The 26,685-nt window shown below is 41.7% G+C and overlaps 1 protein-coding gene across 3 annotated transcripts in view; it reads left to right on the top strand.

The window, feature by feature from the left end:
• Nucleotides 1–26,685, top strand: part of Hpse2 (heparanase 2 (inactive)) — a 593,647-nt gene that overhangs the window by 495,559 nt on the left and 71,403 nt on the right. The window lies entirely within an intron of this gene.

Genomic DNA, 26,685 nt, shown 5'->3' with positions numbered 1-26,685 from the left:
CTGTGGACAGTGACCGTGATGTCAGCTCAGGTTCCTGTGGACAGTGAGCGTGGTGTCAGCTCAGGTTCCTGTGGTCAGTGACCGTGGTGTCAGCTCAGGTTCCTGTGGACAGTGACTGTGGTGTCAGGTCAGGTTCCTGTGGACAGTGACTGTGATGTCAGCTCAGGTTCCTGTGGACAGTCGCAGTGTAGCTGTGGATGATTTGGGGTCTAACACTCACTTTGTTTCTGTATTACATGACTGAAAATCCTGTGTGACTGGTTTTGCTCCTCATGGTATCACAATGTAAAAAGTACACAGGTCTTTACTTACTCTGTTCTTGTTACCAGTGCTCAAGGACGACTGCCTTCTATCCTCTCCCTTCTTTCCTTTGATTCAGAGGAACAACACCAAACTCTTTTGATGGAGTCACTTTGAAAGTCAGTTTAATAGCTATCATATGTACTAACATGCCCACTACTAGGTATATAGCCAAGATAATTCGTATCATATGTCTACACACAAGTCTGTATATTACCACATAACATTTCTCAGGATTGCTAAAAAGTAAAAGCAATGTAAACATCCATTGACTGATTAAAATAGGTATATCCATGCACAGAAATATTATTTGGTAAGAAAAGGAACAAAGTATTGATACATGTTACATATTATGAACAACATATATGAACCTTGAAAACCTGCTACATGAAGTGCACATAACCAGTAAATGTATAGGGTTAGAAAGTGGGTAAGTGATTTGGAAGGTTGGGGGAACCACAGAAGGAGGGATGAATGAAGAGGTAGAAAATGCCTATTACTGATTATGGCATCCCATTTAAAAAGGTAACATGCTCTAAACCTGTTTGTATTGATGGTTGTATAACTCTATAAATATACTAACAGCCATCGGATTGGATACTTTAGGTGATTAAATAATATAATGTGTGAAATGTATCTCAATAGATCTATTTTTTAAAGGTTCATCACATAAGATATAGTGAAGATCCTGCTGTTGATTAAGAACTTTTACCTGCTGAGAATGAGGACTGAGTGAGGCAGAGAGCCGGGATCTGCAATTGTCTGGCCGCTCACCCTGTCCGTCCTCATCCTCCATAACTGTTGGCTGGTCACACACAGGCATGCTTGGTGCATTTGATACCCAGAGAGGAACTGTCTTATAAAACCTTCTTCCTTAATATGGAAAAATTATTAACAGTGAAAACCATCAATAACAATATTTTCTAGGTTCCTTTTATTGTAATAAAACAATTGACAGGTTTAAAAAGAACAAATTTATTTTTCTTTTAAAGATATTTCTATCTAAACATATTTTTCAAATTCAGCAAAATGTTTTAAAAATGAATTAAAATTTGTGTTTGCCAAACAAATACCTCACAGTTTGTATTATTTTTGCTGTTTAGATTTTTAGCACAAAACTACCTATGGTCATATAAAAATGACAGAATTAAGTAAAGGCTATGCTGTTTCATTTCTCAGAGCATCCTGTACTCACAATTCAGGGTCACACAGAAGTGAAGTCCTGGCTGGAAAAGGGCTTGCATGATGGCAAAGCGCTCTCGCTGTTACAGACATAGTCCCACCAGGAGCATCCGTAGGGGCAGCTGGATAACTGGGATGTCCTGGAATTAATGCACATATAATGCAGGGTTTGCCAAGGGATGGGCTGTTGCAGTGTGTTGATCTAAGGCTTGTACACATGCTCTAAAGCTGAGCAGTGACCACCGCAGACTGGCTCAGGGAGGAACTTGTCAGTGTGCTGTTGGGCATCATTGGCACAGGAGGATAACAGGGAGCAGACTGACTCGCAGGCACTTGGCATGCTCACCTCAACTCCTAGTCTCACAGACACTGATCTCATAGAGACACTGCTGCCATTACGTTGCCTGAGTCTGAGTCTGCACAGAGTCAACCATGCCTATGACAAATGGTTGTTTGTATAGTCTACGGCTATAGTTACTATGATTTAAGCACTTAATAGTAAAAAAAAAAGTATACTTTGTATGTAACTTGCTGTTATCCCATTACATCTTACACCTGAAATGATGTGGTGAATTTCTATCAAATCTGAGCTCACGGAGGTTCTACACCCACACTAAGTTATAAATAAGTTAATTTATGAAAGTAAGACTCATTCTGCTTTGCTTAAAAGCAGAGAAGGACTGCTGCAAAGTTGTTATAGGCATAGTTTGAACTTTTGAGACACCCAAGGCTTTTTCTCTGGGGAGATAGATTATTGCTGTGTCGGCCAGGCTAGCCTTGGACTCCAGTTCAAGAGTCTCCTGCCCTACAGGAGAATGTCAACACCCTGAGCTCACAAATTTAGTTTTTGAATGATTAAAATGCTTTAGTATGAAAAGTAGTGCACGAAATGAGAGATAATAATAAGAAATGATTTTAGCAATATCCATCTACAAATGCTGTGGAAATGTAGCTTGTCACAGGTCTCTGTGGATTAACCTCTTTTTCAACACAAATATATAAATATACTGTGAGAGAAACACAGAAATACATGGCTGGGTGACCCCATAGCATGAATCACTGAGAACTCTAGGTTTATCAGGTGATTTATTCATACACTGGAACACTAAGCTTTCTGTTGATAATAGAATATCCTGTATGTCCATCTGTCCTTGATCTGTCTTTCTGCTTCCCTTCATTCTTTGTTTATTCCATTTCTCTTGCATTCCAGGCACTATAACAAGTAATATATTACAAATATGACTGTTATTTCTGCCCTCAGAGACTCTGTCCCATGGCAAAGGCCAACATATAAACAACTTGCTAACATTCACCATGATTAGTGCCATAAGAATGCACAGTGAGCTGGAATCATGAAGCAGGGTGCACTTAGCTCTGTTCCAGCAGAGAGAAACTCTGGGAGCTACTAACCAAGCTGAGACTTAAGACTGGGAGAATTTTCCAGGAGGTGGGTCTTGGTGGGGAAGTTGCCTTGAAGTAGAGGGCAACACTATACAGTCAGAGTCCAAGCCTGGCTTCATTTGCCTCTCCTCCCATTTCTCAGTTTCCAAGGGAAGTGATAAGAAAGCTTGCCTGCCGTCCCTGGTGCTTAACTTTCCCGTGGTACCGTGTCTGTGTCACATTCCTGTAGTGCCATCAGCCTATGAATTGTTAGTTGAGCTTTGGGAAACAATTTGTCAATCTTGCTTAAATAGGATTTTTATACATTTGAACTCTTGCCTCAAATCTCTTGCATTATTTAATAATTATTCTTCCCTGTTTAAGATTGAAGGAATGTTAATTCTAAAAGTCGATATCTTAAATATAAAAACTAATCACCCTAATCAATTGTTATACACACCAAGAGGAGGGAACTAGAAAGGACGAGAGGGAAGGAGAGGGGAGAAAAGTAAGGAAGGAAGAAATGGAGAGAGGGGAGCACAAGCAACATTAAGGAAATCTATAGCTCCCCCCATTCTTTCTTCCCCAGAAAACTGTCTGAGGGGAGGAGTCTTCTTAACCTCACAGGACATGTTATTCACCCTACATGTAGTCCTTAAACTGTCATCTCAACTCTCTTCCCAAAGACTAGAAGGCTGGGGTCCTCAACTCCACCAAGCTCTTGAATCTGAGTGAAAGACATACTATGTGCTGTGTCTGAAGAGGGTAACAGAGAGGCCATATGTCAGGACTGACATGTAGCCAGTTACAGGGCTAACCACCAGCCCCCATTCACAACCACCCAACTTCCAGATGGTTCTAGGACTCAGACTATACATCCTTAAACTTATGTTATTACAGTTTTATTTTCTAAACTGGGCCTATTAGCCTGTATGACTGTATATACTAACAGCTTAGAATGTGAACCCTCACGGAATCTCCTTCTAGGTTCGTGTCAGGGGATATAAAAGGTATACAATATAATAGGAAATATCACACACATCTTTTTAAGGAAAAGTCTCTTTTCATGTCTTCACATCTGAAAAGGAAAAATGAAAGCTAGTCTAGCAGTGCCGCCCCCTCCTGAGATTGTAATGCTTTCATCGCGCTGGGAGCCTGCAAGCTACTGTCAGACTCTCAGCCTGTGACTGCAGGGGGATGCTCCTCCAACCCTCTGCTTCCCAGTCTACTCAGCAGGCTGTCACCCCGGTCTCCACCTGGTGTCCACACAGTCACAGTCTCCTGCCATCTTGTTATTCATAATGGTTAGCCTAAAAGGTGCTCCCAGTGAATGCAAGGTTCAGTGGCTCAGAAAGAAAACCTGGCCATTCTGAGGCCATGTGGATAATAATCTGCCACAGGTCTGCCGACCTTGGAGACTGGTCAGAGCACCTACTACTGCTAGTGAGGGGCAGCAGAGCTCAGCGGCTCACAGACTCCTTGTGGATGGAGAGGTGGTTCCACCACTCCAGAAAGACATTTCTTAAAATCAGACACATTCTTACCATACAACCACACAATCACACTCCAAGATCAAACTTATATTCGCACTGAAACATGTACATGCTTGTTTATGGCAGGGTTATTATTAACAGCAAAACCTGTTAAGAATCAAAATGTGTGTCTGTGGATAAATAGTTAATCTCTGGTACTTCCGTATCATGGACTACTGTTCTGCAAAAAGGTGGGGGGGCTATTATCATAAACTTGAATGAGTTCTTTTATTCAGTCTATTTCGTCCCGTTGGAATACAGTCTCAAAGACAGGGTAATTTGTAGATAACAGAAATTTCTTTCTCATGGTTCTCATGGTTGCAAAGTCCATGATCAACCAGCAGATTCTGTTGTCTGGTTAGAGCAGCTGCGTCTTCCAAAGAGGAGGAGTGCCATGCTGTGCCTTTACACAGTAGAAGAGACAGAAGGCAAGTAAGCTGACTGCTGCGGGGTTGCTTGTCTCCATTCTTTTTTAAAAAATAATGTTTTAATTCTTCTCTCATGTATCACATCCCAACACCAGTTTCCACTTCCTCCCCTACCCCTAGCCTCTCCCCCCAGCATCCCCCACCAACTCCTCCAGATCCAACCTCTTTCTCTTCCCCCTAGACAACAACAGGCCTCCCAAAGACATCAACCAAACATGTCATAACAAGCTACAGTAGTACCAGGCACATACAATCACATCATGCTGGACAAGGCAACCTAGAAGGAGGAAAAGGGTCCTACAAGTAGCCAAAAGAGTCAGGGACAGCTCCTGTTCCCACCGTTAGGATTTCCACCAGAGCACCAAGCTACTCAGCCATAGCATAGATGCAGAAGACCTAGGTCCCAGTCAGTTGATTCTGTGGGCCATGTGTGTTTTTGACTCCTGTGATTCCTTCAATCTTCCCTCCCCCTCCTCCGTAGGACTCCCTTTGGCTGTGAGACTCTGCGTCTGCTCCCACCATGGTGACTTTTTAAGGGCCTTAATGCCATTCATGAGAGCAGAACTTCTGTGGTTTAATCACTCTAAAAGATCTAATGCCATCATTTTTACAACACCCAAACTTTAAAGGCAGCTCCTTGAAACCACAGATCTTTTATTTAAAGGTGCTTAATGAAAAAGTTAATCTCTAAAGGCCAGATATATGACTACACTTAGAAAACAGTTAAATGACAAAATTATGAGATAAAGAATGGGTTCACAGATGCTAGAGATTGGAGATGGTGGGTGTTTGCAAGGTAAGTGTAACGGTTAAGAGACAAGCTAAGAGAAATCTTCTTGATGGGTATATTGCTTTCCTGTTCCTGTTAAAGCACTATGACCAAGGCAAGTTACAGAACAGTTCCTTTTGGCATATGGCTTCAGAAGGATGAGGTCTGGAGGACGGCAGTAGACAGGCATGGTGGCCAAAGCAGGAAGCCAAATTTGAAGCAGGACAAGGTTATAGAGTCTCAGTCCCCCACTGCCAGTGACATACTTCTTCCAGCAAGGCTGTCTGTACCTTATAAACCTCTCCAAACAATGGCTCCAGCTGGAAAACAAGTGTTCAAATACCTGAGCCTATGGGAGACATCACCTATTCTGTTCACCACAGTGTAAGAGTTTTGTATATTGATGGTGGGAGTTCTATAAGTATGTATTGTTGTTAAATGGTCTGTAGCTATACATCTGTTATTCTCTTGTTGCTTCTCAGTTTAATGTCGTATTATAGTCATGTTGATGCAAATTAGATGAACACTATGTAGAAAAACTTTTTAGAAACTACTAAATGAAGGTGCGAAAAGTCATGATTCAAGTGTAAGCAAACTATACATTAATATGCCCATCAGTGTATTTAAGATACAGAATATAACTTTCAAGAAAGAATGGAAGATATTCATCATTAGAGAATAAACCACAAATAGGTTCTTGAAGCATGGAACATGCAGAAGGTTCCAGGAAAGCTCAAGTGAAAGATGCAGGAACTGATGACCTCTTACCAATGAGATCATATCTAGCTCCATAAAAGCCCCACCAAAGTGACACAGGAACCAGATGATGGGGAGTCAGTTGCCATGGTAATAGTGTTTATGCTGCTTGCCATGGTAGGAGAGGGCAATAGTGTGGTATTCATATGCTGCTTTTTGTTCTGAGATTCACTTTAAATACTTGGTGAATGTTGCAGGTCTCACATCAGTCCAGATTTTGCTTGTTTTTCTCTTCTGTTTCTGCCTTCAGGCCATTCAGGAGAGGAGCTAGGCTGTTTATCACATGCCTACAATTCCAGCACTTGAGAGGCTGAGGCATGAGAATTCATCATTGAGGTTGAGTTTAGATTACATTGGGTGATTGTCTCAAAATTTAAAACAAAATGAAAGGAGTGAGGGAAGAACTGGAGTCACTGCCTTGGGCTCTGCTCCTGGATGCTGCCTAACAGTTTTAGAAAGGAAGCATTAGACATGCTAGTGTCTTCTTGTATTGTACAAGACGACTCTGTTCTTTACTGATAAAATGGAACAAAAACTCTAGTTGTCAGTCTGACTCTATAAATCATCCATGTATTCCCATTTTGTCTTCTCCATCCAGCCTTTTGCATTTGAGGTTCCACTAAGATATTAACTAAGGCTGTAGATCTGAAAGCTTGACATCATATATAATTAGTCTATTCTAGATCTATTCTAGATTTCTCTAGAAAGTTCATAATAGCTCATCTAGGCTTTGAAACATCTCTTTGATGGTTCTAAGCTCAACATTGGATGAGAAATTAAAGGTTTTTTGTTCCTTTAGTAAGTATGGTTTAGCATTAAGTAGTAATTAAATTCTGAGCCTCTGGTGAACAATGTAGTGGGTTTGAGGGAAAACCAGAAGCAGAAGGAAATGGAAAGGCATAGAATGGATAAGAATGTGTTACAATGTGTAAGGGAAGCTATAAGAATGTTTTAAGTGCTTCACATTTTTCTGAGCCTTGGCAAAGGAATCTCTTAAACAATTTTAGAATTTCAATTTCTTGGGAGTTTCTTCACGCCAATTAAAAAATGAAGATTAGTTGATATTTATACCCTGTTTCATTCTAAGGTATTTCTCAAATGAACATTTTTTTTTTAAACATGCTGTCCTTGGTGCAATTGTACCATACAGAAAGTAGGCTCATGGGTTTGGATTTTGTACATATGAGAAATAGGAATGTGGCCAGAAAGGCTGAAGCTTTAGATTAGCCTGAGAAACCCACGAGAGCCTGGAAATAGTTCCTCGTAGGTGTCGCTGTGCACTTCATGACTGGGTTCCCATCCAGATGGCTGGACCATCTCCAGTGGAAAACTTGAATTTTCAGTTCTCACGAGACAGGCTTGGAAAGGTAATCCCTCCCACAGTCAGTCTCAGAACAGCGGGAGTAAGAGAGTTCTCAGAGTAAATGCTCAGACAGTTTTGAAATGGATCTGAAGTCGGTTTGTTCAAAGGATTCCGGTGAGGAAGAAACTTTGTGGGCATCTTTTTCCGAAGGGCTAGTTTGCACACAGACTTGAGTCTTTATTCTCATCCCTCACAAGATGTCTTTTTAAAGATGTACAAGAAATGTCAGGACAGACAGACATGGAATAGAGGTGACAAAAAGGCGTTTCCACGAGGTTAAAAATCACTCCTATTGAATGGATAATCAAAAAGTTCCTTAAAAGGGTTCCTCAGCATTTGGAGAGCTCAAAGAATGAAAAGATCAGAGATCTCTCAGAAGGAGGCTGCAGGGCTCCATTGTCTTCCTATTTTATATTAATTATTCTATTTATTTACATCCCAACTGTTGCTCCCTCTTGGTCTACTCTTGCAAATTCTTTCCTGTATCCTCCTCCCAGTCCCCCTTCCCATCTGAGAGGGTGCTCCCCCCACCCCCACCCCCCACTCCCACCCCGTATCTCCCTTTCCTGGGGCATCCAGACTCTACAGGATTAGGTTCATCCTCTCCCACAGAGGCCAGACAAGGTCCTCTGCCACATATGTACTGGGGGCCTCAGACCACCCCATGTAGGCTCTTTGGTTGGTAGCTCAGTCTCTGGGAACTCCCAGAGATCCTGGTTAGTTGACAATGTTGGTCTTCCTATGGGGTTGCCATCCCCTTCAATTCCTTCAGTCCTTTTCCTAACTCTTCCATAGGGATCCCCGACCTCTGTCCTTAAGTGGTGATGGAGAGGAGGAAGTCTCTAAGGAACTGCAAACTGTTGGATTCTCCCTCCAAATTACCACCAAATTAACCTTCTGATGAGACAAAACTGAGTTTGTTGCTTGCTATGGTAAGAAAGAACCCTTTCTTCACAGTATCTTAATAGCATCTCTGACAGGCAGGAATTAAGTCAGCTGTATCTGAGGCTTAGGGAGAGGTGACATTTAAGGGCCTTTCAAACCAGAGATATGATTGACACTGGGCTGATGGCTTCATACGATAGTTGGATGCCAGTGGCCCAGCAAAGCAATGATTTTCTGATAAAGGCTTCAGTGATTCTTAGAGAGGCACGAGTCATTTACTATTGTCAAACACAAGCACTCTAACGTGAGCTTAAATGAACTTTCCGGACTAAGCAAAAGAACATAGTTTCAAGTTGTGTCCTTCTGGACAAGAGCTTCATGGGGTAGGAATGCCATTTTGACAAAGACAGAAATTATGGAAATCAGTACTCTGTTGGCTTGTAGGTGGTTTCTGCTTAGTAGGTTATTGTAGATAACTGCAGGATTACTGACAGAAGAACTATAGGTTTCAATGTTTCTTTTGAAATGGATGAGATTAGTAGAAAGGGAAGTGAGAACAAATTTTCATCAAATTGAGAAAATGAAAGTGAATTGAGGTTGGAGGCTAAATCTTCAACTTCCATATCAGAAACTGAAGCACGATCTCTATTGCTGATAATCAAATAGTAAGTGCTTGGTGTGAGAGCAGCGCCCTCACTCTCACGAAGAGCCTTTGGCACCCTTTAGCAATGTGATTGTTATCTTGGCAATGGAAAGGCATAAAGAGGGATGGGCTGGTATTGCTACTGAGAATTCAGGGGAAGGCTGCAAAGAGCAGCAACTGAGCTCCTCAAGGGATTCCCTGTGGGTTTCTGCTTTCTGAGAGTGGTGGGGGAGGAGCTGGTGGGAAACCATGGGGAAGCAATGGGTATTGGAGACAGGGGAGGCAGAGAAATAGGATAGGCCTGAGGAGGGCACCCTGAAGGGCAGCGTCTGACAGAGACAGATGCACAGGAGGCTTGGGGACCCTGCTGAGTTTCCTTTCTCTCAGACTCCCTCTCTGCTCCTAACATGGGGTCTACAGTCACTTTTATTACAGTTTTAGTATGTTTATTAAATATACTTTTATATTTCCTGTTCATAATTGAAAAAGCAGATGAGCTCAACATTCTCTGTTTCTCATGAAACACACACACACACACACAAGCTCCAATTGAGTTTCTTCTTATTTCTCTGTGGTCTTCACTTGACTCACTTCTGTGAACTAGTGGCCTTCAGACTGGCTCTTCCTTCTTCAGTCTACAGTTATTCCCTGTGGAAATTTAACCCACTTTTTCATATGATAGAATTTATTACTCCTGACACCCCTGACTGTTCTAACCTGTTCCATGTCCTAACTTGTCGTACTGTAAGCTAGTTACTTTGTAGCTTGGTGTATACTGTCCACTTTTTTTCAGCTTTTTTTTTAAAAAAATCCCTTACACACATTTCTTCAAGTAAGAAGTTCAGGCGACTTTATTCTACTTAAAGTAATTGATTAAGTAATCAATTCCAATCTGTAGCACAGTATTAATAACAAAGGCAGGAACCTAAGTGTCAGCCTGACTTGTGAGTGTGAACATATAAGAACACTACCTTGGTAAAATTCTAGAAGATAATTAGTCACAAATATAAACTTTGTCTTTCTCAGATGAATTCACTATAATACACAATGAATGACAAAATAGTAAGCAATTGGTTCTTAATTTGGGAAAACTTTGGGAAATTAAGTTTTTCAGTGAGTTTAGGAGTCCTGGGGAAGAAAATCAAGAACTGGCGTCATAGCATGGCAGTGGCATCAGACAAGCAGAGGACGTGAAGCCTAACTTTACACTGCTGTGAGACCTTGAACACATTACTTAATCTCTCTGAACTTTCATTTCTTTACCCATGTAGTCAGGCTAATGAAAGTACCTACACATAGGGCTTTGTGAGAACTAGCTTAAACAGTGACAAGGAAATGTTTTAACAGTGTCTCAGGATGTACTGTCCGGTTAGCGTTCACTGTCATCGTCAGCATCACCGTGGCCGTTGCTGTTACGTATCCGTCATCTGGCTTCATGCAAATGACTTTACCTGTAGGACACTTGTTAGAATCAAAACATTTGCTGGGTGATCTCTGTGAGTTCAAGGCCAGCCTGGTCTACAGAGTAAGTTCCAGGACAGCCAGGGCTACACAGTGAAACCCTGTTTTAGAAGACCAATAAAAAGAAAAGAATCACAATGCTCTATCTTTCTTGCATGTTTTGCAATACCCCAGTTCAGCTTGGTTCCACCCAAGGGCCACGGTAGCTACCCTGTTAACCAACAACTATAATTCACCCTTATATAGGTAGATACCATTTCTTCTAAGGTGACTCTTGGTGTTTTCTTAGGAGTCCTCAGCTATAGTGACTGACAGCAGAATCTGAATTCCCAGCCTCCTTTCTACCTGCTAGTCCAGAAAAATGGTAAAAGTAAAGAGCAAAAGAAAAGAGGGGAAGGGTAACTTCCCTCTGTGTGTTTATGAACCACTCCATTAATCTTTGTGGACATCCCTGAGGTAGAGGTAGACCCCAGGGTTCTAAAAGTGGGACCTCATCTCTGTGTGATATCCTGGCTAGAGAGTCCTTGCCCATCCAGTCTCTTAGTCTTGACCGTCTGACACTGTTCAGTCAGTCTCCAGTGTCCTCTTCTACTTCACTTTAAATTAGCAGAAAACTAAGTACAACCTGAAAGCATCCTTGGTTAAATAAACCTTATTCCTAAGACTCCGTGCACAAAGGGATTCTACTTCCAGGGATACTTCAAGCCTGAATCTTAGCCATTATCCCCCCTCCCCTGCCCAGGCTTCATTTTCTGCAACATTCTGGGCACTTGGGTCTTCTCTCCTGTCCCTCTGGGTCCTCCTGCTCCTGTCCCTCTGGGTCTTCTCATGTAAAGCTCATGCTTCCATTCCTGTTCTTTCAAGTGTTTGCTTTTTAAATTTTAGTTATAAAGGTGATATATTAATAATTATTCTGAAAAGATAAGATGTTCTATAATGAAATATTTCTTACTATTCTATTTCTAGTTACCCTTCTCTTCCATTACATTTATAACTTTGATGTATATTCATATAGATTTCATATTTTATGCATATTTTGGACATATATATATATACTTTTTTAAAATAGCTGATTTAATCCAGAATATGGCTGTACTTTGTTTTGTTTAGCAATTTCCCTTATGGCAAACATTTAAAAAATATCCCATTTTACGAAATATAGTAGTACTAAGTGAAAGAAGCCTTCCTAATGGCCCATGTGCTGTATGAGCCCTTTCATGTGACTCTTTAGACAGAAGGTTCATGCTTTTCTAGCCTTGAGTGATTTGGAGAGAGGCTGGACGATGATATTGGGGGTTGACAATTTTTTTTAATGTTATAGTTATAGATGCACAATTCTGTGATTATACTAAAAAACATTGAATTCTATACCTTATTTTTAGTGACTCATATGGGGTGTGAATCTCAAAAAAAAACTCTGGGGAAAAAAAGAAATATAGTAGTAATCTCATTAGAGATACTCATCAGAGCTAATTAAATTCCAGGCCATCTCCAAGGGCTGCCAGTAGTGCTGGTAGCTTCTCACCTCAGCTTCTCATCCATAGCTCCATGTTCTAGGATGAGCTTGGCCTCCTCAGCAGCAGATAAAGTTTTCATGGACTTGAACTGCAATCTCTTGATCCATGACCCTTTTCAAAATGAGGAAGACATACAAAGCCTGAGCTCCGATTGGTTTTCATTTTCTATCCTCAGGGTAAGAATCGGATATGAAACGCTCTAGATGGAAGGCAGGGAGCCCAGTGTCTCTTCATTCTGAAGCAATAGCAACAGCCTTCAGATTGCTTATCCACACTCACCTTCAGCTGCCTCATGGACGCTCTTGGTGATGCTGAGAGCTAGAAGGGTGCTCCATACATGCTGGTCCAGAATCAGACTCATGAAAAGCCTGAAGTAATTTCCTTCTTCTATGTATTAATTGTCTCTGAAAGCTTTTCTACAGTAGAAGTAAGTTCCATATTTTATATGGATAACTCTAAGGTCCCCACATTAAATGCTTCTGTTACATCTTAAAATCTAACAGCAATAAATAATGAAATGTGCGGTGCCTAATAGACAGCACTGCACTGGTGAAGCCTCACAAGAACTCCCATGAGATAGATGTCATCTTCTTTTACCACTGAGGAACATACGGTTAAGTAACCAGCCAGGATCCACTACCCAAAGCCAGGACTGATACAGCTACATCCTGCTGGGCCGAGCCATCTTCTTCCTGTTTCAGCTCCGAATATCATACTAAGTACTCAAGAGCTCCTTTAGATCAGGAGCCTTAGCTGGTTCATTCCTACCTTGTTGACCACTCCTAGCAGGGGACTCAGCACATGTGGCAGCTGAGAGTCCACCCAAGAACCGTCAGCATTACTTCCCCCTAAGCAGCCCAGACCTGAGCACAGCTATGTACACCTGAAGCATCTGCGCCCTGTGGACAGAGTTCACACAGGGGGCCATGTGGAGGCTCTGACTAATTCCGAGAAGGGATTTTCTTTTTAAAAAGAGGATGTTAGGGGGAGTCTAAAGGGAAATGTTAGGAAATTAAAGTCTGTGGAACCAGCATGAAGGCCGCTTACGGATCGCATTAGTCATGGAAGGTGAGTTCACTGTTGAAACAGCAGGGACATGGAGAGATGGGAAGGATGCATTGGAAGGGTAAAATGACAGGTATGAGAGTTCACAAAGTGCCTTCAGCTGCAAGAGCTCAATCCCAGTCAGCCCAGTGGACTCAAGCATGTGTGCATCCGATCAGAACAAGAGGCTGATGCAGAGAGGTGCTCATTAAGATGGGGCCAAATGTTCATAGAAATAAAATTGGCCTCTGGGACACGCAGACACCCTCTCCAGGGAAGAAATAAATCATCATCCATAGCATCTCATCTCAGTGGAAAGAAGATACTGTGTGGGGAAGCACTCTTATTTCGAAATTACAAGCTAAGGCCAGATAAGAAAAGAAACAAACAAGGGAAGCCTTTTGCTTTGAAGTAGAACTCCAAGATGTCATGTCCCAGAATAGACACACAGCACAGGAGTTACAGGGAGACTCGGACCTATGGCCATATGGCTGGCCTAACTGACAGTGTCCAAAGTGAAGACCCTTCCTCACAGAAAAGTTACATTGTGTGTGAATTTTTTTGGAGCTTTATCTTGGAAGCATCTCTGGACACCTCACTTAGACTCATGATTTCTTACTCTCATGAATATGTCAGCAGCCACAACCACTACAGCTTCAAAGTTGCAAGCAGTCTTAAGAGCAAGAAAGTCATTAGTCCTGATTTTCCTGTGGAAACATTGGAGATATGATTGTATTCATTTTCCAGTTCTTGGTTTTCTCTTCTTTTAAAGGGATAATTTAGTTTAACTGGCCAGTTGTGTCAACATAAGTGCTTTTATAAGAAAAAAGTAAAATTAGGGCAGTGGGCGGTGCATCCTTTTAATCCCAGAGACCAGGCTGGTCTACAGAAGTGAGTTCCAGGACAGTCACAGCTACACAGAGAAGCCCTAGCTTGAAAACAAAAGAAAAGGTGAAAATATTTTACTTCTTTGAAACCATTCAGCAGTCTTTCATTAAATATTGGTCTGCTTTTTGTGCAAGGTTAGAGTCTGTCCAATATGAAACCCAGGCTTAACCCAAAAGATTACTGTGCCAGGCAGCGAACCGACCAAACATTGACATATATGAGGTCTTTCTCCTTTTTTTTCTAGAAACATCTCTCCTGGAATCCAACTCGGGAGTTCCTTGACTTTACAAAGTTTAGATAATAAATCTCCCATTAAACTAGTATAACTTAATGCCTTTTTCTTGAATTATATGTTTTCTAAAAGCTGTGCTTCAGTCCTGATGCCCTCAGTGAGATCACAGCAAGCTAAGTCATCAGATTTGTACACCTGGAGCTTTACACAGTACAACTCTAAGAACATTAAATATCTGTATTATATAGTTACAACTGGATAAGAAAGAAACAATCTTTTTGAAGTTGGATATGATGATTGTTTCAAGCTTCCAGTAAGATACAGTTTATGAAGGGTCCAGTTGACCTTTCCTGGCTAGTTGTCCATTCCTTGACCCCTGCCTGTCTATGGCCCAGATTCCATTATATGAAGTGCCTAAGAGACTGAGTAGCTCTGCCTTTTCTGAAGACATGGGGATCAGGTGATGGGGGCTGGAAAGAAAAGCAGTATATCCACTACCAAGTCACTACTCACTGCTGATTTTTCTATTTTAATGACCACATTTTTTTAAAGAAATTAAATAATCCCTACATTATGTGTGTGGACAATGTAAGGCTTACTAGTTGTAAATTTATTGTTAAAAAACAAAGCCTTCCTCTTAGGCCAGAGGAGGAACTCTAGGGCAGATGAGAGGGTTTCTTAAGAGAAAGTCAAATCAGCACACTTGAGAGTCTCCCAAGCCCAGACCTTAACACAGCTCAAGCCAGTGCAGCTCAGCAGTCACATCACATAGATGGCACCAAACTAGTGGAGCTCGGCTGAGCACAGCAGGGCCAGGGCCAGATGCGTGGGAGACGCCCAGGGGAGGCTTTCTTCATGAAAGCATATTCAGATCTGACCTGGGGAGAGGCAAGGAGCATGGAAGGAGCACCCTGAGGTGAGGATTCCAGCCACAAAGAAGGAACTCTTGAATAGACTTAGACTGCCTGTCTGGAGGACAGCAAGCACGGTGAGGGAGCAGGGATGCCAGTGGGACACAGCACAGTGGGTAGCACTTAGACTCCACAGGAAATCAGGATCATGTTGGCTCCTTCACTTTTTCAATATAGCAAGTAGAAATGGTGTCAGAAGAAGGGTTTTTGGTGGTCAGTTTGGGAGTCTGGAGTGAGAAGACCCAGGAAGCAAGGACATTACCTGGGTATGGCCCTGAGCTGAGATGGAACCTGAGCTTTCCTGAAAGAGCTGAATGAGACAGTTTCTGAACAGAGGAGGCCATAAGAAGGGTATTGCTAATATCCTCCACCCCGTCATCTCTGTGTTGTTGAGTCTTGTCTATGCAGACAGATAGAAATAAGTCAGCACAGGTTTGTTAACCATTTGAGATAATCTAGGAAGTGTAAGTGAATTTCTTGACAGGTATAGTATTATTTAAAGGAGGAGGAAGAAAAGGGGAGAAGAAAATGAAGAGATTATATATGATTATAAAAAGAAAAGGGTTGCTTTCATAGTTTGAATTCTACATGGTATGTTAGGGCCCTTCATATTTTAATTAAATTTCTATTTTAATAATTTAAATTTATAATTGAAGTATAACTTACAGTTTAATTAAAACTGGAAAATAGTAAAAGAATGGGAAAACCCATTTCTTATAGCTTTATTGATCTATAACATACATCCCATAAATTACCCTTTAAAAATACACAATTCAGTGTGTTTTGTAGTACCCCATACCATGGCTTTGTGTGTGGGTCCTGGAAGGGGTGTTTATATACATTTGTGTTATATATGTATATACATGCATGTGGAGGCTAGAGATGTATGTCAAATGTCTTCCTTTATGTGTGCCACCTGTTTTGAGACACAGTCTCTCATAGAACCCAAAGCTCACTGACTCAGCATATTGGCAGATTGGCAAGGCCTAAGGACCCCTCTGTCTCCACCTCCAAATCACTGGGATTACAGTCATCTGCCACTTAGCCTGGCTTTTACCTGGTGCCGAGAGCTGAACTAGGGTCCTCATGGTTGTGTACCAACAACTTTACTGACTGAGCCATCTCCATAGCCTCTCAACATGGCTTTTTAAAAGCAATTCAAACCTAATTTTTATCTCTTAACACCATAGAGCAACGAACTGTAGCAGACTAACTAGCCAACAGTCCAAGCATTTACTGTGATTGTTTACAAGGGGTCCACAAGATGATTCTGATGGGACAGGCACGTGCTGCTAAGCTTGACGACCTAAGTTCAATCCCTGGAACCTACACAGTGAAAGGAGAATTCCCACAAGATTTCCTCCTGACTTCCCCACCCATGGTTCCCACGCCCATGGCACCCACATCCACTGAACCCATGCCCATGGCTCTCACACCATGGCACATATGTACCCACTCCCAACATACAAGAAAAAATTGAGTTCTCCACAAATGTTTTTGAGAACTATATGGTCTTCTAGAAATGTCTTTTCTATGTTAGCCCTGTGCACATCTGGAAAGCCTGATCCCAGATGTGTGATTTTCATCCCATAGGGTGGACCCACAGTTCTGGGGATCCTGCTGGCCCAGCTGTGCTCTCAGAGGCCAGTTTATTTGACAGGACCTGCAGGAGGTGGCTAGTAGTGGTTGTGTAACCCTTGATTTATTACTGTTTCCAGCCAAAGACAAGTGTTATACACTTACACAGACACACACATGCATGCATACACACTCACACAGACACATGCACACACATGCATGCACACATGCACACACACATGCATACTCTCCATCTACCCATCCATTTGGAAGTGAACACAGAGAAGGAAGCACTCCCAGCACCCCTGTTGATTTCTCTTTCTCTCAGATCAACTGGTCTGACTTCTCCCTGTTGCCTCCTTTGCCTGTGGTCTGTCAGCCAGAGGTGATGACAAGGAGTATTTCAGACTCTTTCTCCATCTGCTCCAAACACCAGGAAGCTGCAGGCCTGCTTCCCTCCAGGCCAGCCTAGAAATCTTAGTGTCAGGATAGAGCAGACTTCCAAAAGCCAAGCACAGAACATTTAATACCTGTGCAAACCCATGTAGAATTCCTATGCCACAGGGTCATGGCTTTATGAGTGTTTCCACGACATGGTATTATTACACCCCAGATCTCTCACCTCATATGTCACTCAAGCATTCTCTGTCAGGAAACCAAGGAATAAACATCCAAAAAGAAGATTAATATTAGAAAGACATAAAGAGTAAAGTTCACCCAGCCATATGGTTCAGCTCAGAAGGGCCGTGTGCGAGCCCTTCTCCCTATCCCTTCACCTGCCTTACACTTCATCCTGTCTCACAAGCCAGGCAGGAATGCCCCTGCTGCAGCAACGTTGCCTGGGCTGCCTAGAAAGTCAGCGGGCTGGAAGGATGCAGATTCTTAGCAATTACTGTTCCTGGGATGTGACTTAAGAATTTTCATGCCCCTTGCTCTCTCGGTCTTTTTTTTTTTTTTTTTTTTTGGTTTGTTTTGGTTTTTGTTCTTTTTCTTTTGTTTTGTTTTCCAGTACAGACTTACAGACTACCTGTTTCCTCCCCCCACAGACAAACTGTGTCCTCCTGTTTGAGTATGTGCGTTCATGAAGAGCTCAGTGTTTGGGGAGCAGACAGGGCTAGCGAACAGTGATGGCAAGGGCTAGAGATGGGCTGAGATGAGTTTGGCCTTCTTTTCACTTGCCCATCTTTCTTTCCATTCCTTACTTCCCTCTGGAGCCACAGGAATTAAGTCACTCCCCAGCATGGGAAAACCTCTAACTCAGAACTTCTGTGTTCTACCTTGGGAAGCAAATGAACAAACAAACAAAATCAAAGCAACCTTCTGGGAATGCGCAAAGTATCTCCAGAAACAAGCTCGTCCCTATGCTCAGTGACATAGCTCTGCAGCAGAGCCTCCCTGTCCTGTGGCGCTGCACAAAGGCTTGGGGAAGTGGGCAAATGGATTACCTCCTAGCAAAGACAAAGCTTGACTTTAAAACAAATGTATAGTTGTTTCTGTGGGCCCCACAGGTCTTTAGCATGGCTTCATAAAGAACAGGAAAAAACACAGGAGACTGAGAAGCATGGTCTGAAGGCCCTGGAGAGATGATCACTAAATGCCCCCCATAATCAGTCACCGTGCCAGACCCTCTATGGTCAAAGGTAGTAGGCTTTGTGCTAAGTGTTGCATGTCCAGTCCATTTCAGCTACAGAAAAGAACCTCTCTAAGAGGAATGTCATAGTTAGAGCTCAGTTCTGGGCCATAGTTCCAGCTATGCCACCTTCTCCCTATACAGAATGTGTTTTTTTCTGAGCACCAATTTTCTTCAGTACTACATATGAAAAATGAAATTTTCATTAGCTACTGGCAGAGCTATGAGAATTCAAGAAGATATAGTATATTCCATAACATCCTGAAGAATGCAATATTACAAAGACAACCAGTCAGGACAGGGGTTTCCTACCAGGTACTGCAGACCTGAGCATTGTGGCCAAGAGCCCAGGCTCTGGACTGCCATTTCAGATGTAACCTTAGGGAAATGCTCCATTCTTTCCCTTTGTCTTCCTTCCCCTTCTCTTCTCTTCTTCCTCCCCTCCTCTTCTCTTCCCTTTCAATCTTTTCTTTCCCCTCCATCAACAAAGCTGGATTATTATGGTGGGGCTGGAGTGGTAATAATCTCTATTTAGGTAACGATGAAATGAAATAATACATGTGAAGCATTCGCTGTCTCTGGCTCATGTTAAGTATGTCTCTGTAAGTATGGTTATCCAGTGCTAAGAGGCCAAAGAAACAAAGCAATCCCTCCGGTTTTGTCTGGTTAGATTGCTGCTGCTGCTGCTGCTGCTGCTTTCTTTTTTCTTTCTTTTTTTCTTTTTTCTTTCTTTCTGCTTCCTTTCTTTTCTTTCCTCCTCCTCCTTCTTATTCCTTCTTCCTTCTTCCTCTTCCTCCTCTCCCTCCTCCTCTTCCTCCTTCTTCTTCTACTCCACAAAAAAAAGAAAGAAAGAAAAACAAAAACACTTAGCATATAAAGTGCCTGTGCAGACACTGGAGCCAGTATTCCTCTCTGCTGCACACGTAAGTAGAGATGTGGTTATCACTCAGCAAAAAGGCATTCAGCAAAAACGTAACTAGAGTTGCAGTTTGCCCAGTATTGCCCAAGTTTATTCCAGTGGTCAAGAGCAAGCATCTAGGTTAGAGAATACACTGTACAATCAGCCCAGGTATCAGACTCTTCAGAAGAACTTTCAATAAGGGTTGGAAGCATGTAGGTTACTGGGAAAACTTATGATACTTTTCCCCCCTCAGAAACATTTCAAACATGCTCATCTGGCTGAGATGATTTAGAACAACTACAAATGAGCACTCATTTTTAAATGCTTAAAACACTCTGTTTGGTTTAGTTTAACTAAACTGCCTCGCCCTGCCTCCAGGAGGTACGTAGGTAGTAAAATTAATGGAAACAACATTCTTAACTACTCAATTTGCCAAACAAAAATTGCTTTGTCCTGTGGGCTAGTGGATGTGGATGAGCAGCCATTATGAGGATAGAGCCGTAAAATTCTGCTTCAGATGGCAGGAAAGAAATACTGTGGGTTTGGACATTAGCAAATTCTTGGACAACTATAAATTTGAAAGAAGAATATAGATTACTACATAAAGAAATTATAACAATAGTTACCATCGTGCCAGGTTGTATAAATATGTGAACACACTTCACCCTCAAGAGATCCTGGAAATTTAGTGCTAATATTAAAAGTGTTTACAGATGAAAAACCGGAGTCATGGAGATTTAAGGAACTTGCTCCATTAATGACAGAGTCCAAATGTCTGTCCCAGGCCCGTCTGTGTGTTAGTGTAAATGGAGTGAGTAGAGAAGGTGCACCCGCACTAGCAAGTGTGAGTCGCTGTTCACCCACAGTGCCAGCAGCCTGCCCTCTTCCTCGCTGCTTCTCAGGGCAGCAGGGGATGCAAAGGGATTGAAAAGAGAAAAGGGCGAAGTTTGGAAGGACAGGAAGGCTCCTACACTTCACTGTTCCTCTGTTGCAGAGCAAGAGTGACCTCCCTGTAGCCTGTGCTGTCCCACGGACCTGGGAGGTTGAGCATGGTGCACAGCACTCTACCTATTTTAACAAAAAAATGTTCTCTGCCTCGTCCCTCTGGCATTTGAATTCTTATTCATAGGAATCAAAGCAACTCTGCCTATTACTCCCTCAGCTCAATCCAAGTGTCTAGGGAAGCGGCCACCCTGTCATGTACACTTCCCCTTCTGCCCACTGTGACCTTCACCAGGACTGTATCTCCTCAGTCATCTTACCTGCAGACTTTTCTTCTGGCCTGCACTGGCACTCATCTCTATCTAGCCTTGTGTCCTCAGCTCCTTTTTTCCCTTTTCTTTTTCTATGTCCTTATTAACTCACCTATCCACCAGTTGAACATACACTCAGCACTATTGAACAAACCGTCGCAAACATAACCTGTTATATGCTTGAGTTCACCTCCAGGGCAGGTGAGCCCATGGCCAGTTTTATTCTTTAGTGACTTACCCTCTGATGAGACGAAGGACCTGTGAGAGTTAGTGTGCACATAGAGCACATAGAGCATTGTAAGATCCAGATTAGTTCTATCTGCGAGGAGGATACAGAAGATCTAGAGTACCATGGAATAGATGGCTCATGAGCTACATTTCAAAGAACTGGCAGTTATTTGGGTTTGGCTGTGCAGTTAACTGGAGAGGAAGATTTGGATAAAGGCTGAATCGTATTTCATGTGGTAGAAAGTGCTTCACGTAGTTGGACTACTGAAGGGACCAAGAAGGATAAGCTAGGAAATTAAGTTGGCATCATACTAGAGGCCATGTGTGCTTCACTCAGGACTTCACGATTCTTGTAGTGAAGTTTAAAAAGTAGAGTGCAAAGCTGAGGTGATAGCCTTCTGCGATCCCTGCCCAGCTTTCTACTCTGACTTTTTCAAGCTCTTCTGCCAACACTGGCAATCATCCCCTAGACTCCCCGTAAATCCTCCAATCTTACAGCAGATTCTAGGTCCTCATAAAGATGGTGACTGTCTCCTGCTTTTTCCTTTCCTCTACTGAGAAGCCACCATTTTACTTAAAATATGGCCAAATGCCACCATGATAAACAAGCAGCTAGTGAAGGGGCAAAGACACATGATACTTGTCCCACACCCAAGATGCCACCTTATGAGGGTGCTTGGATCTGAACTTGATTCCTGTGGAACAATACATGCTCTTAGCTGAGCCATCTCTCCAGTTCCAACATACACATTTCTATTGACTGTCTTCCTAGGACTGAAGCAGCAGGGTCACAGAATGTGTATATGTCTAAATGTAGACACTCACAGATAAGTGTGAAGACTCACATTCTCACCAGCAGTGCATAGCGGCTCTAGTTTCTCCACTCCACACCCGGGATTTCCTTTCATCTTAGCCACTCTGGATGTGTAGTACTGTCTGTTCTTGTCCTGATCACTATGAAGTTGAGCATCTTTTCTAATGCTCACAGGGCAGGACAGCCACTTTATTGAAGTGTCTACTCAGGCGTTCCATCAATTTGTCTGTGCTTGTCACTGTATTCTGAATATGAAGTGTTTGAGAGATGCTTGTGCTATGAATCTTCTTCCGTTCAGCCACTTGCCTTTGTGCCCCTTCTGTGGTGTTTGGTGAAAACGCATTCTGAATTTTAGCAATATCTGATTTTCAGTCTTGCTTTCTGAACTGCTTTCTTGGTCTTGTTTCAGTATTGGTTTGCATGTTCAACTTTTCAGTTACATTTCAAGATTAAGAATGGGTTTTAACTTGCTGAATGTAAAGATTGACCCTCAAGTCACTATAGTTTTAGTAGTTGCTTATTGTATCAGTTTAGATGCTAGCACTGGATGTGCTGCACATATTCTGGCTTTATTAAAATAAAAAGTTGAACTGCACAGTCCAAAAAAAAACGTGTTCCTCACATTTCTTCCAATAGCCTTTATTATATGTATATCTGAAACTGGCTAATGGGTAGGAGTCAATAAATATTTCTCCCTGTGGTTTCAATTGATATGGCATTATTTGTTGAATAATACCATCCTTTCCCCCGTGCCTTGAACTGATGTCAAGTTGGAAATCAGAATATTGTACATGTAAGGGTCAATTTCTGGACTCTTGGGTTTCATTTGTCAAGTTGTTTGTTCTTGCACCAAAATCTCAGTGTCTTAATTACAGCAGCTTTAAAGGAAGCCTTCATATCCATAGGTCTGGGTCCTTTCCAGCTTTGTTTTTCTCCTTAAAAATTTGGCCTTTTATATTTCCATATGGTTTAGAATTAACTTATTTGTGTAAAATAATTTGCTAAAATTTTAACACAGGTTTTATTAGAGCTGTAGTTTAAGGTAAAAAGCTTAAGATAATATTGTATTTTACAATATTGTTGACCATTCTACAAGTATGCTAAATCTTTTATTTGTTTAGGTTTCTCAGTTTCTCTCCATAATATTATATCATTGTCAGAGTAAAGGTCTACTCTACATATTGTTACATATACTTCTAGGTATTGAATGTCTGTTTGTTATTAAGGTTTATTTTCTATGTAGCTGTTCCTAGTGTATAATAATAAAATTGATTTGGTTTATGTCAGCCTCATGTCTAATGGCATTGTTAAATTTACTGTGTGCGTGCGGATGCACACTAAGGAGTCAGTGTAGGACCTCATGCATGTCAGACAAGCACTCCACTACTAAACTGTACACTCAGCCTAACTCACTGAACTTTAGTCACATGTAAATCCTCTTTCCTACATATAGAATAATATTGTTGGAAAATAATACCTTTTTATTTCTCTCCTAGTCTACATATTATTCATATTTTAATAGGGCCGTCTTTTGTTTACTAATGTAGTTGTGGGAGCTGTGTGTTCTGCATTCCAGAGGTCAGTCTCCATAATTCCACTAATTCCACTTAGACCTGGACTCTCTGTGTTGTAGCCTTGTGAGTTGGTTGCCCTCTTCATCACTGTCAGTCTTACTTGACACCTCATAGGAAATAAAGTTGCATGATCAAAGGGCTCTTTCTTCAACTCTCTCTGTGAAGGGAGCTAAGTCTTCTAGAGACAGTGTTTCTCTGGTGGCTAGCTACACCCTCTTCTTTCTTCATGCTAACAAGAGTATGCTTCTAAGGCAGTAATACTTCAGATTTTTATTCTACTTTAAAGAAACTTAGCACAGTATCCTGAACACATCCTTATTTTGTTGATAATGGAACTTTTAAAAACTCTGATTTTCACTCTTTTTGTTATCAAATGGATGTGAAAAAGAATAAAGTTGTCTTTATTCTATCAGCTATGGTAAGATGTCTTTTTCATACTTTTTAAAAACAAAAACTTATAATTTCGCTGAAAACTTTATATATGCCCATTGTAGAAAGTATAGAAAATAAGTGAAAGTACACAGAAGAGCAATAAATTCCCAAATAATATGGACTTAGTCGCTTGAGGCAAAAGCAGCAAAGACTTTGGTATAACTGCAAGACAAGAGGTGTTAATGGATGAAAGAATTCCATAGAGAACCAGACTGTGCCAAAACGTATAGTCCTCAAACGGGAGTTTACTTAGGCAAGCCAGCAGGACCAGCCGAGTGTGCGAACATAAACAGCTCTCAAGAGGGCAGATCTGGGCAGGCAAACACATACTGGGCTGTGCAGGGAGGTGGAGACTGCAGAAAAGGCAGTGTGCAAACAGCAGTGTGCTCAGAGGGGAGGTATAAAGAAAGTGGAACACAGTCATTAGAGGTGAGGGAAGGCTTATTAAGTTACATTCAGATCCCAGGGGCTAGTGCTGACTCATTCTCCTCAAACACATTCATTTAAAGGGTTTGGCTAATGGCTCAAGAGGGGGTTACTGCATCACCCTAGGGAAGATTTTAGGGGCCTTAAGAGTGAAGGGGAGACAAGCTAAGTCTAGACTATTGCCTACCAAAGCATGTTCCATATATAGTTAGCAACACAGAAAGATATTTTAATGGCACACAGATTTATGTCACTTTAATGGTTACACTTGTTTTGTGTTAAGAAAATAACAGCTACTACAATGAGGCCAAGATTACCTAGATATCCTTAGTTAAGGCCTCGGTGACTTAAAGCAAACTAGTAAGCAAATAAAATGCAAGTATTGTGCAGATACTGTAAAAGTTAAAGGTAAAAACTCGTCTGATATAGAGCAAAACACCTATCTAAGCCGAGAGAGACTGAGCCAGAAGAAAACGTAACCTTCCAAAGGCAGAGCTGACACAAACCACGAATCTCTTTATTCCCAGGCCTGTGAGCTTTCTTCCGAAATGAACAGATCTCCCTGTTGAGTTGACAGAGCTCAAAATTACAAGGGTTTCTAGATCCTTAACTTACCTCTCTTGACTATTAATGAACTTTATGAAATTCATATTGTTAATTTAAAAAACTCTCTGATTTCATGTAATTACCCACTTACGCATTCCAAAGTACTGTTGAAGGCGATAAAAAGAATTAAGATGAGGACCCTAACCACAGTGAACTATAATTTTATGAGGAATTGGATATTTAAATACAAATCACCATTCAGTACACAATAAAGTAAGTCAAATAAAGCCATATAGGGAAGAAAAGTACTGTAAGATAAGAGAAGGGCGTATTTCTAGTGGTGATTAAGAAAATTCATGGAGAAGATGCTTCCTGAGTTAGTCCTGGATGTGTGGGAACATTTTGGTGGATCAAAGAGAAAGAAGAAAATGCCAGTTTAGATCAACAGCAGGCATAGAGTCAGAGGTGCTAGGCATGAGGAGTCTGGAAATGATGAAGAGTCTGGCGGTGTGGAAGCCCACAGAGAAGAGCCAGTGGGTCCGATGCAGAGAGGTAAGCCTTACTTAGAGTTAGCATCGATGACTCCCAGGCTTGGTGATGTACTGGTTTCTGTCAAAATTATAAAAAGCAAGACAGGACTGGATAGTGTTATGGGTTGTCCTGATGTTGTTTGTATTTTGATGTTAATTCTGTTTTCTCAAGAGGGGTTGCCCTGATGAGCAATCGATCACGTATTCAGGTGGTCTCATGTGTACCTTCTCCCCATTCTAACTGGTCAGTAAAGACTAGAGCCCATGATTGGGCAGTGGAGGGCAAAGGTGGGACTAGAGGTTTTAGAGAGTGAGGGAAGTAGAGGATGGGAGAGGAGGAGGAAGCCATGATGGAACAGAACCATGTGACCAGGAAAAGCTGCAAGTAACAAAGGACCTTATAGCTGGAGAATATGTTAGCATACTGTCAGGTCTGCCCAATCTAGGCATATAACTTATAATCATAACTGGATCATGAGTTTTTTTATATGGAATTTTTAGGGGTTGGAAATTATAACACATATAACTTGGCTGCTGAACTGGGAAAAAGAAGTTCTGTCAGAGATAAATAGCATACCAACTGTCACAGAAAGTGCTATGGCGAGAAAAGAGATGAAACAAATAGCAGGTACCAGAGACAGCAATGAAGGTCTCTCTTCCCTGCTGTGGCACTGGAGAGGCTTTAGAAGGCTGTAGCCCTGGATAAATGGGGATGCTAAGGGTGTCATGTGATCTGAGGACCTAAGTGGTAAGAGATAATCTTAGGTCTTGATCAGTGGGATGACAGGGCTGGAAGCGATGTACAGAAAGATGGTAGAAAGTTCAGCTGACACAGACCACGGGTATTCACCTGGCCACTGCAATAGCTCAAAGCATGTTCTACTAAGAGAATAGGCTTGAGGAGGTGAGCCCTTCAGTTAACATGTCCTGGGAACGCCAATAAAAATGTCTTTGACTAAATTCAATTTCAAAGCAGAATAGAAACCATTTTTAGAATTGCTGGTATTTTTCTATTTGCTGTTCTCATTTCTTAGTTAAATTAATATGCATGGCCACAGACTTCTCTTCAGAAGTCTTTTTCAGAAGTGTGTTCTTTCTACTTAGTAATGAAGTTCTGTTGCCCGTCCTTGTTTACATACTGAACTTTGAGTAGCAACCACTTACACATTTATTCTCTCCCAGGATTCCCAGTAGTCAACTGCATGCATGTAAGAGTAATGGAAAAAATCAGTAATTCTAAAAATAGTATCTATTCTGCTTCAGAGTTCAATTTAACCAAAGCAATTTCTATTGGGGTCCTTCAGCAGGCAGAGCCATTGAGCATACCTTCACAGTTTTGACCTTCAGAGATCTTGTAGTTAAGTAGTTTATGAACAATGCTGGTATACAATAATAGATATAGAAGGACATTTGCATGTAGGCTGTCTTGGAGGCTCAAAGAAGAAGGATCACTCATTGTGTATGCCACATCAAATCCGAGAT

Source organism: Grammomys surdaster, unplaced genomic scaffold (assembly GCF_004785775.1).
Source record: "Grammomys surdaster isolate TR1022 unplaced genomic scaffold, NIH_TR_1.0 66, whole genome shotgun sequence".
In the NCBI taxonomy this organism is placed as follows: Eukaryota; Metazoa; Chordata; class Mammalia; order Rodentia; family Muridae; genus Grammomys; species Grammomys surdaster.
The sequence above is the reverse complement of the archived record's forward strand: the minus strand, read 5'-3'. Positions and strand labels throughout refer to the sequence as shown.